Below are 11,369 nucleotides of genomic sequence, written 5' to 3'. Positions count from 1 at the left end.
TAAAAATTAGAGAAAAATTAATATATAGTTAAGAGAGGTCTACCCTCTACGATTAGAACCGCTTAAGAAATTACTATTAAATTTAAATTAGTGCTTCCCTAAATATAAAGAGAAAGGGAATTAGGGTAGCGTAGTAGAATTATTATTTATTCTTATATTTAGTAATATAAATAAAGATATTTATAAGAAAGTTATAGGAGTAAATTTCTTCTTCCTAGAAAATTAGTTAGAATCTACTTAGCCCGGTAGGATTTCGTAGTATTCGTATGCCTTAGGGATGGTAAATTTATAGTATTATATTAATTAAAAGTAATGGCTAGATAGTACTAAAGTGTGCGTAATTTTAATATAGATGTTGAGGAGTTTCGGTAATTAAATTTATATTCTACTAATAGTACTACTATTAGATATTACGAATCTATACTTTAAAGTAATAGGGGAGAACCTTAAAGAATTCTTAGTAAAGATACAATAATAGTATTTACTAATTTAAGTAGGAAACTACTTTTTACTAGTAATTATCGATTAAATAGATAATATATAGTATTTATACAATTCAGACTTTACTATAAAGAGGGTAAAGTAGATTAAAATTGCGTTTAGGGTTTTATATAAAGAGAATTATATATATTAGAATAAAGAGGGAAAGTAAGAAAAGGTTCGGAGTAATACTTTAATATACGTATTTCTTTATTAATAGTTCGGTTAGGATTACGGACTCTAGGTATTCAAAGTAATTAGATTATTTTTTATTAAAATAAAATATAGAGATTAGTACGTTACTAATATATTGTGCCCTTATATTAATTTTATTTTTTAGGAAGAGGATAGTTACTAGAAACTTTAAGTATAAATTAATAATATAAAATAATTAAAGGAGATTATAGTTAAGTAGTAGATGTATATTGTATATAATTATATTAGAATATAGTAGATTAATAATATAGAGGAATTGCTAAATGAGGAGTAGTATAAAGATTTGGTATAAATTTTAAATAATAAGTTAGGTAATAAGTACAATTATAATAAAGAGTTGCGCCTACCTACTATTGGAAATCTATTAGAAAAGGTAATAATAAGAGATTTTAAAGCTTTTTACGATTTAATTTAATAAGGATTTAAATTACCTATTTTAATTTCTATTAGTAAATAGAAGGACGTTACTATAGATATATCCAAGTAAGGGAATGTCGAAGATAAGGATAGAAACTCTACTTTTATATTTAATAAAATATTAGAATTTAAGCCCGAATTGGAGAAGGAGGGATCCGCTTCTAAACCTAAAATATTATAGATTCTATGAAAGAAAAGATTAGTATTAGACCCCTTTACCCTTTTGAAATTTAGGAAAAAGAGGATAATAAAGCGTAATAAAATATAAGTAGTAAAAATTATATTTAAAAATTACGACCGTTTTTTAATTAATTACTTTATATTTCCAACGAAGAGATTAATTACAAGGAACCTACTAAAGATTAGACGTGTTAAGAGTATTTCTATAATAAATGTAGAATGGAGATATATTCTAACCCTTTTAAAGAGAATAAAATAGGAGCTATTCTAATTTAAAGTAATTAATATAAATAAAGTCTAAGATTTATTAAATATAAATTTAAAGGATATAAAGGATTTATTTAGAGAGGAGGTAGAGGAGAGAAGGAAAAGAGAGAAGGAAGTAAAGAGGAGAGAGCGGGCTATTACTAAGGGTGTTAAAAGATATAGGAGAGGAGGATAGGAGTAAGGGAAGAAATTTCTACCCTGATTATTTATTTAAAGTTATTATTAGCGTAACCTATAATTCATTTTTTCTTATTATTATTTTTTTAGTACGGATTTCCTATTTAATTATAAGTATTAGTATATTCCTTCTTTACTCTTTATTTTAGGTGTGTGAGTGTTCTTAAGGAGGATTATAAGAATATTTAAAGGGAAGTATAATATAGGGTGGTTCGTTTATTTTTTTTTCGTTTTCCTTGTGTGTTCTTCTTTTCCTTGTTGTAGGCTTTTGTTTTTAAATAATAGGTGGAGGTATTTGGGCCTTAGCTTATTACTTAGTAAGGAATAGATTTATTATATTAGTCGGACGGGATTTTAGGAATATAATAAGTAGAAAGGGGATATAAAGAGGAGATTCCGATCGAGAAGAGAGAGGAAGGTAGGAATTCTAAATTAAATTAGATAATATTTATTCTTAATAATAGACTAAAAAATCCCGCTCCTATACTATAGAATTATTGTTGAATACCCTTATAATAGTAAATTTAATAACCCTTTTATAAAAGAATTAATTCTTAGATTTATTTAGTTAATTTAAGACTAATAAGGAGAATCTTATCCTTCTCGTTAGTCTTTAGTAGTAGTTAATGAATTGTGATTTTGCTATTCTATTTTAGTTCCTAAGGACGAAAGCTATGTTCAACTCCGGATCTGCTCCTTACTATATTTAGGTGTGGTAGGGTGCTTTTTGTGTTGGTGTGGTTTTTGCTCCATTTCACTATATTGATATTTCCCTATAGAGAAATAATATAGGTAAATTATAGGGAGTCTTAATATAAATATTCAATAAATTTAATAAAGAATTTTATATTATACTTCTATTTAATCCCTTTAAACATTCTTTATTATTATATATTACGGTTGTTCGTTAGGTATAATTATTATACTGATATTTATATACTATCCCCTATATATATAAGGGCGGGATGAACCGTATATAGAAGAATTCTACAAGGGTAACTTACCCTAAATATATATTTACTATACTTCACTATATAATAATTATTAATCCAGGTCCCCGTATAACCTATAAATTTTAAATTATATAATACTTAAATCCTTATCCGTTTAATAATATACCCTTATAAATATATAAATAATTAATCTTCTATTAATCGTCTAATAACTATTAATTAATTTCTATTATTAAAAAATCCTATAAAATAAAGATCTTACATAAGGATCTATTCTAATTAAATTACTAATATTCGTATAATAAATTAATACTTCGGGCGAATATACCCTAACTCCTACCTATTTACCCCCCTTTATTAATTCCTATAGTCTTATCTATACTTCAATAACTTCTTTTTATATTTTAATACTTATAATTTCCGCCTTGGCCGCCTCTTTATATTCCTTCTTATATATTTTCTTTACTTTAATTCACTTTATTTAGAAAATTTTAAATTTAAAAGTATGTACAAATACTCTATCCTTCTCCACGGCCTATACCTCTCTTACCCTTTAAACTAATATTCGTACGCGTAAAGTAGGTATTTATAACATTAAACATCTAATTTAAATATTAGATTTATTATATTTTATTAGAGTATATAGAAACCCAACTAACCTCAGAATTATAATACCAAAGGATAAAACCTACGTAAATAACTAATAATCGTTAAAGGTTTAAAATAATAATATAATTAGTAAATTATTGAATATTAATCCTATTTAATTTAATAAAATAGAAATAAAAGGAAGAATTAAAAAACAAAAAAGTATTATTAAATCAAAATAAATTAGTACCTTCTTAGCTATTTTCTCTCTTCCTATTAGAATATTATTCCTCTTTCATTTATTTATATAAAATTAACTACTATTATATTAAATAAATTATTAATAGACTATTAATCTACTATCTACCCTCGTTATATTACAATTTAATCGGTCCATTAATAAATTAACCCAATATCCAAATTTAATACTATACTTTATCCAAATTTCCTCGTATATTATAAAAGTACAATCGAATCTCATATTCCTACTAATAAATTAATAAAAGTATATTAATAGTAAATCTTAGATATATCGGCAATAAATCCCCAATTATAACAAATATACGTATAAATACATGAAAGAAATAATATAAATTAATTGCTCTAATAATAAGATTATTAATATAATATTTTAACTGTATTAATATTTAATTGTAATATATCCTATATCTCTTAGTCTATATTTAAATAAATATAGTTATACCTAATGTAAATAGCTAGAATAGATTTATTTTAAGCCTAATTCCGAACCTCCTCTCGTAGATTCTCTATAATATAAATAATTAGAAGTCTAATATAAATTTAGAATAATAGAACCCAATTTATATTTCAAATAATAGTAAAATTATATATATTCGTTAAGGGTTTTATATATAAATAAACCTTCTATTTATTATTATAATTAAAGATTATTCTAAGTATATCTTTAAATACTATACTTAAAGTAAATATAATAAAATTGTACTATACGGCTAGTGAAATATATAGGCCTATAATAATAATAATCTCTCTTAGAAATATATACCGAAAACCCTATATTAATTAACTAAGAATTAATATAAATATATTAAAAATAGAATATTAAATAAAAAATCTACCTATAAATACTTTAAAGTCTTAATTTATAATAATACTATAAAGACCCTCTCCGTCTAACTCCCGCTACTTCACCATATATCCATAATTAACTTCGAAGATTTCAAACACAATTTTAAACGTAAGGGCGTACATATTCGGCGAATTGGCATTAATTAAAATATAAACGAAAGGGAAAATTATAGTAATTAGGAATTTATTAAAGATTTATTAGGAATAAATTTAAAATAATTCAACAACTTACATCGCTTCAACTATTCTAAATAGAAACCCTATATAACTTCTCTATTCTATATACCAAAAAGATACTTATAATTTATATTTAATTTAAAGGATTTAATAAAACCTTTACAAAAGAACTCTACCTACTCTTTAAAAAAATAAATAATTATAAAATTAATTCCATTATTAAAAACTTTCTAAATATACTATTTAATAAAAAAACTTAGCAATTTACTCTTAATAAAACTCTAATATATAAATTTATATAAATATTTGGATTTTAGTATTTTAATTAATACTCGTATATTATAACTTCAAAGCTCAAAATTCCTAATAGCTAAATAAAAACGCAATACTTTTTAATTACTAACCGAACCTTATTAATATTATTAAAATTTATATATATTTAATTAATAGTATTTATACTATATTCGCTAAAAAATCAAATAAAATATAGATTGCAAGTTAAAATCGCTAAATTACAAATCAATTAATAATTAATCCTTAATATATTATTAATATTAAGAATTCATTTACTTTAAATTATATTAGGGTCTCCTACTCTCTATAAAACCCTTATTAAATTATTAATAATATATTAAGGAATTTTATTAGGAAGTGGTAGTAAGTACGTATATTAACTATAGGAGGTTATAATAATATATAAAATAATTTTAATATCGGCTAGAACATAAATATTAATAATAACATCGCAACTTCAAATTTAAATAATACTATATCCTTATAAGTATTCGATTTCTAATTTATTACTAATAAATCTTTAATAAATATTTAAAATAAGGAAGAAGGATTTACTTACTACATTTAGCCTTTCTTACCAATATAGAATATATTTCAGTACACGCTTCAATATATAATAGTTTAAGTACAAAGTCCCTTAAATAACCTTTAATTATTAATTTAATATTTAACTAAAATCGATTAAAGTTATTAAGAAAGTTAATAAAAAAATATATCCTCTCTCCTAACTTCGAATTCTAATACTTCAACCAATAACGAATATAACTAATAATTATTTTAATAAAAATAAATTAGAAATATAAATAATACCAATTATAAAGGGTATATTTTAAATAGGAAATACCTTATTTATATACCAAACAAACTTATAAAATAGCTTCAATTCTTTACAACCCTATATCTCCCAACGCATTCTAACCGCCTATACCCAACTAATTATAAAAATTATATTAATAAATAATAATTATTATTAATTAAATTACAATAATATAATTAAAACCGGAAATAAATTATAAATAAATTTATACCTAATAACTCGCTTAACTAAAGGGACTTTATCCTATTAAAAGTAGATTTAAAATAAAAGGTTTATAACTTCTTCATCGACTATAAATATAGACCTTTATTTATACGCCTACTAAACTCTATAATTTAAATATTTATAATATTTAATACCAGTACATTTATATATAGTACAATAACAAATAGCATTATTTAGATAGTTAAAAGAAATTTCCTTTGCAAATATTTTCCTCGCAATACAATACTAGATTTAGAATATAAAAGAATAATTAAATATTAACCTTATTTATACTACTATTTTATTTCAAAATACTACTATTACATACCTCGCTCTACAAAGTCTTAACCTAATCTTTAATTAAACTATTAATATTTATAATGTATACTATACTAAAAATAAAAGATTCGGGGTATTCTAAAATAGTAATTACATAATAGATCGTTTCAATAAAAATAAAATATTAATTAATACTATTAAATAAAATAAATATTAGGCCTATAATCTTAACCTTTATATAATTAATATCGCAAAATTAATTATTAATTAATATAAAATATATTTAGAATATATTAATAATATAACGTAAAACTTACTAGGAGGTTATTAGGTATTATAATATTAAAAGGGGTTATATCCTTTAAATCCTCCAACTTATCAAATTCGGCTACTATACTAACAATTTACTACAATTCGAATATAGTAAACAATCTATTAAACACTTTATTATTCTATTTAATTAAACTAAACCTAATAATAATAACCAAAGTATCAATATTAGAAATAGAGTAAATACTCATTTTATATCAAATACAATAAATCAAAAATTAATTAGGGATAGATTACGTAAGTATTATTACAAACTATCACGGAAGGTTTACGGAAGGGTAAATTCGGGCTAATATTATTCAGACTTATACGTTTCTTATTCGTAGGTAAATTTCGTTTATTAGGATTAAAAACGCCGGTTATTTCTCTATAGGGAAAGTTAAAAAGTATATATATAATGTATTAAAGGGGTAATAGTTAACTAAGAGATTTTCTATAGTGTAGGGTCGGTCTTAGCGTATCCATTTAGGTTAGGAAGCTTTGGGTATAGGGTCGGGTCATATGAATACTCCTCTTAAGTGTAAGGGTAATAATGGCTGCAATGCAATGTGTGTGGATTCTTAATGGTCTAGTCTAAATCTAGCGTAGCCTACAGCCGAGTCGGACTACTTATATCTTCCCAGTGCTCGATCCACTAGGTACCTCCTTCCTAGAGTCTGGCCTGTGCGTGTAGGTGCTTGGGGTCCTAACAATCTGCCCCCCATTAAAGGCGCTATATCCTTACGAACTATTTTTATAGTATATATAAATGATTATATTTATCTAGAGGTAAATATTCCGTCAAGTCCGACTTTTTTTTTTTTATTCTATTATACCTACACTTCTAAAACTTTTGCGTTAATCTGCCTTATTAATAGCTATATATTAAATTCTCGCCTTGTTCTATTGTATTTAATTAAATATTTAATTCCCCCTAACTTTTCCCTCTTTTCTACGGTAATTCTAGATAGTATATTAATACCCCGAATGGGCATTAACGCTAGTAGTTGCTTACTATAGGGATTAGGTTTTCCAGCGGGTTTTAAGTGATCTAGACTTATTACTAGATAGATTTTCTAGGTTTTTGGGAAGTCTAATCTATAGGCCGACCTGCCTATTCTCTTGATTACCCTAAATAGGCTAGTATATTTCAGGCCGAATTTCGGCCTTAAAATCGATATTTATAAAATTGAGTATTCCTTATATAATTGTAGGTAAATTCGATTACTAACGTTAAGTAATTTAGTTACGTGCTTCCTATTAAAGTGGTACTTTATTATTATTACGGCGATTACTAGGGTATTATATACTTCAATTCTAGAAATTAGTAAATTTAATTAATCTAGGAGTTTACTAGATATAATATTTATAATTCCGGTTAATTAGAATCCGCGGGTTACTTTATTTGGTAATTATTATATTAATACGATTTTAGAATTATTGTATTCGAATTTGAATTGGGGTAAAATATTTAGTTAGAGTTTAGTTATCTCTAGGCCTTAAATATAGTATCGTAGTACTAATTTAATTATTTAAATTAAACGTTCTAATTACCTATCTATTAATAGTTTATAAATTGTACTATAGAGAAGTCTAATTCCTAAGTATTATTAAATTCCCTTCTATATAATTAATACGAATTTAGGATTTCTATCTATTAGAATTTATTTTAATAATCCCTAATTTCGAGAGAGGAGTACTTTAATTAATATTTTTCCCTATTATTACACCGTCTATATTAATTTCCTAAGAATAATAATTATTTCTTTATTATATTTATAGATAATGATAAGGTAGATATTAAATTTGTTAGGTGGAGTAAATGTTAGTAGATTTAATATAAAATCTATTATAATAAAGAAGTATAGGTATAGCGGTCCTAATAGTAACTATAGGTTCCTATATAGTCTGTGTCTGTATATATTATTGATTTTACATTTTAGATAGATTTTTAAGAATTCCTTTAGGTTCTTAAATACCTTATCGATATAGAAATTAAGTAAATAAGGTGCGATTTTATTATATCTTTAATAATTTCTACTATGTAGATTCTCGAAAATGTTGTAGAGGTTGTTTTTCGGGATTACAAATTTAAAAGAATTATTTTAGACTTTCTAAAGGAGGCTGTCTCGGATTTAGAAGGGGAATTTAGCCTTTTCGGGGCCTAGGGTATTATTTTATTATATTATTTTATATACTATCCTCCATTACGGGTTTTTAAAATACCTTTAAATTAATTACCAATAGAAGCCTTATTTAATAGTAATTATTATAACGCTTATTGAAATTTATATTTTATTAAATTTTTTATTATTAATAAAGTCCTCTAATACCTTAATTTTAGGTAGATATATTTAGGTTTAATTTATTTGTATTTAATTTATTTATTTCTAATTTATTTCTATAGTTAGTACTTAGTATTCGTTAGTATCGTTTAATAAGACGTCTAAACCGCCCGGTTCCTAGGGGTCTATTTTATTATTATTCGAATCGAAGTATAAAAGTACATTTAGAATAACATAGTAGACGCCGGGTTTATAAAGGATTTATATATTGAATATATTGATAAATTCTATTACCCTAACCAATTTCTTATTCAAAGCGTTCGCAGCTATTAAATTAATTATATCTACCTATCTAATTATATTTAGTACAGTAGAATAATCTATAAAGCAGTAAATCCCGGTTCTAATTATATTAATCTAGTATTTTACCTTTAATATAGCCTATACAAATCCTAATACTTCTATTTCTATCGCCCAATATCGTTTTTCGGCCTATAATAGTATTCGAGATAAGAATACTATCGGCTGAATTATAGTTTTCGGAGGGTATTTAGTTAACTTTCTTATTTCTAGATCCTTAATTTTATTTAAGGCTTATTCTTTAATATAGTAAATCTCTACGCCGATTCCTCGTACGTAGGTATTATAATTAAAGTAGAGTAGGCGATTTAGGTTAAAGTAATAAAATTTAGCCGGGTTTAATAAAATTTGTTTAACAGCTTTAAAAAAAGCGATCTCTTTCCGAGATAGGAGGCTAAATAGTACGGCTACGGCCTAAGCTTTCCGGCCGTACTTATTTTTAGGAGGAGGCTTTATTTTTAGAGGTTTTAATATAGCTATATCCGGTTTAAACTTTCGTCGATAGATTTTGAATAAGTCTATCTTTCTTTATTAGAGTAGTTCGATAATAATGTTATAGTTAGGAATATAGTGTCTTTAATATCCTGTCTAGCTAATAAAGATCTTTAGGTCTTTTAAAGTCTTAGGGAATTTAAACTTTATAATAGCGTTTAATTTCTCTTTTACCATTGTTAAATTAAAGGAATCGACTATACGGCCCAGAACTATAGCTAATAGAAAAGCGCAAAACGACTTCAAAAGTCCGATAAATATATTTCGTTCTCTCAATCTCTCCAAAACCTACCGCAAATAGACTTTATATTCTTCTAATATTTTTAAGGTAATAATAATATTGTTATAATAATTAATTTTAACCGTTCTATTAAATAATAGGTTTATTTAGCATTATACGTAGGCATTCGAGTTTTTAAATCCTATAATAACGATATTATAGGTATATTGGCCTTCTAGGGTTGTAATAGTAAAAGCCTACCAATTCCAAGGGTGAATTCGCTATTAATAATAAAAGGTTATAGCGTTGAGGATGGTAATAAAAGTCGTATCTTTAATAGCGGTTAGGACTTCTTCTTAGGATTTTATTGGGTAGGAGTCGGGTAGAACGTTTTTATTTAAACCCTTAATATTTATTACTATTCTATTTTTTTTTCTATTCTTTATTTATTACCAAACTACAAAGATTAGAAATAAGAATAAGATTTAATATTTCGTTCTAATTACTTTATTAGACTCTTATATCTTCCTTAAAGTATCTTTAACAATTTCCCTATTGTCGGCTTTAAGCGGAAAGATTCTATAATATTTCGGAATCTTAATATACTAGTCGGGTTTAAATTCAATTTTTATTTATTCGTCTTCCAATAGATTTATAAACCCTTTATCTTTAAAAACGTCCTCGAATTTATTAAGGAATTTACTAATTCATTTAGTAACCTCGGAGTTTTAATTATAAATTTTAATACCGGTTTAATAATATACTATTAAATTAAAACTTTAAAGTTCGAAGATTGGTTGTTGGAGTCCGCCGCTAGCTATAATTTAAATTATATTCCCTATTATATTAGATTCTACGTTATAGACAGATACATTCTATTTTAGTAAAGCTAAGTACCCAATTCTAACTCCTCTATATATATAGACTGGGCTCGAGTTATTATTTTTAATTATTATGTGTTGGTATTCGGAGGTAGTTATTTGGGTGAAGGTTATAAATTTGGGTTGGTAGTTGGGTATAAATAGAAGGTTTTAGTTATAAGTTACGTAGTAGTCGACGGTTACCTATACCGTTGTATAAAGTTGAATAATAATGTAATGTATAGAAGTAACCTTTATATAGACCTTCCGTCCGTAAACTTTAATGCCGATAGGGATTTTAATTTCCTAATACAATTTAATAGAAGTAAGTCCCGTCGTTAAGTATAAATTGAAGCCTTCGGGGACTAAGTAGTCGGTCCTAAATAATATATTTACTTTAAAGTTATTAATAATTGTAGCTTCTTATATAAAATTTGCAAAATAATAGTTATTTTGGGACCCCGGGAGTCGGCCTTTAAAGAATATAAGTAAAATAATATATTCTATAGTAGTATATCTACCATTTTTAATACTCTTAACCGTTAATAGGGTAGTTCTATATCGGATTTGGGTATTTAAGTAATATTTTTGTAAAACTTTTCGATTAATTAAAGTTATATTATATTCTGTATTATTGTAAATGTTTAGTTCTTTTATTTTTTTTGGATCTGGTATAATATATAAGTA

The sequence above is a fragment of the Neurospora hispaniola genome, assembly GCF_033458365.1.
Source record: "Neurospora hispaniola strain FGSC 10403 chromosome Unknown B0T23scaffold_9, whole genome shotgun sequence".
NCBI classification, from domain to species: domain Eukaryota; kingdom Fungi; phylum Ascomycota; class Sordariomycetes; order Sordariales; family Sordariaceae; genus Neurospora; species Neurospora hispaniola.
The sequence above is the reverse complement of the archived record's forward strand: the minus strand, read 5'-3'. Positions refer to the sequence as shown.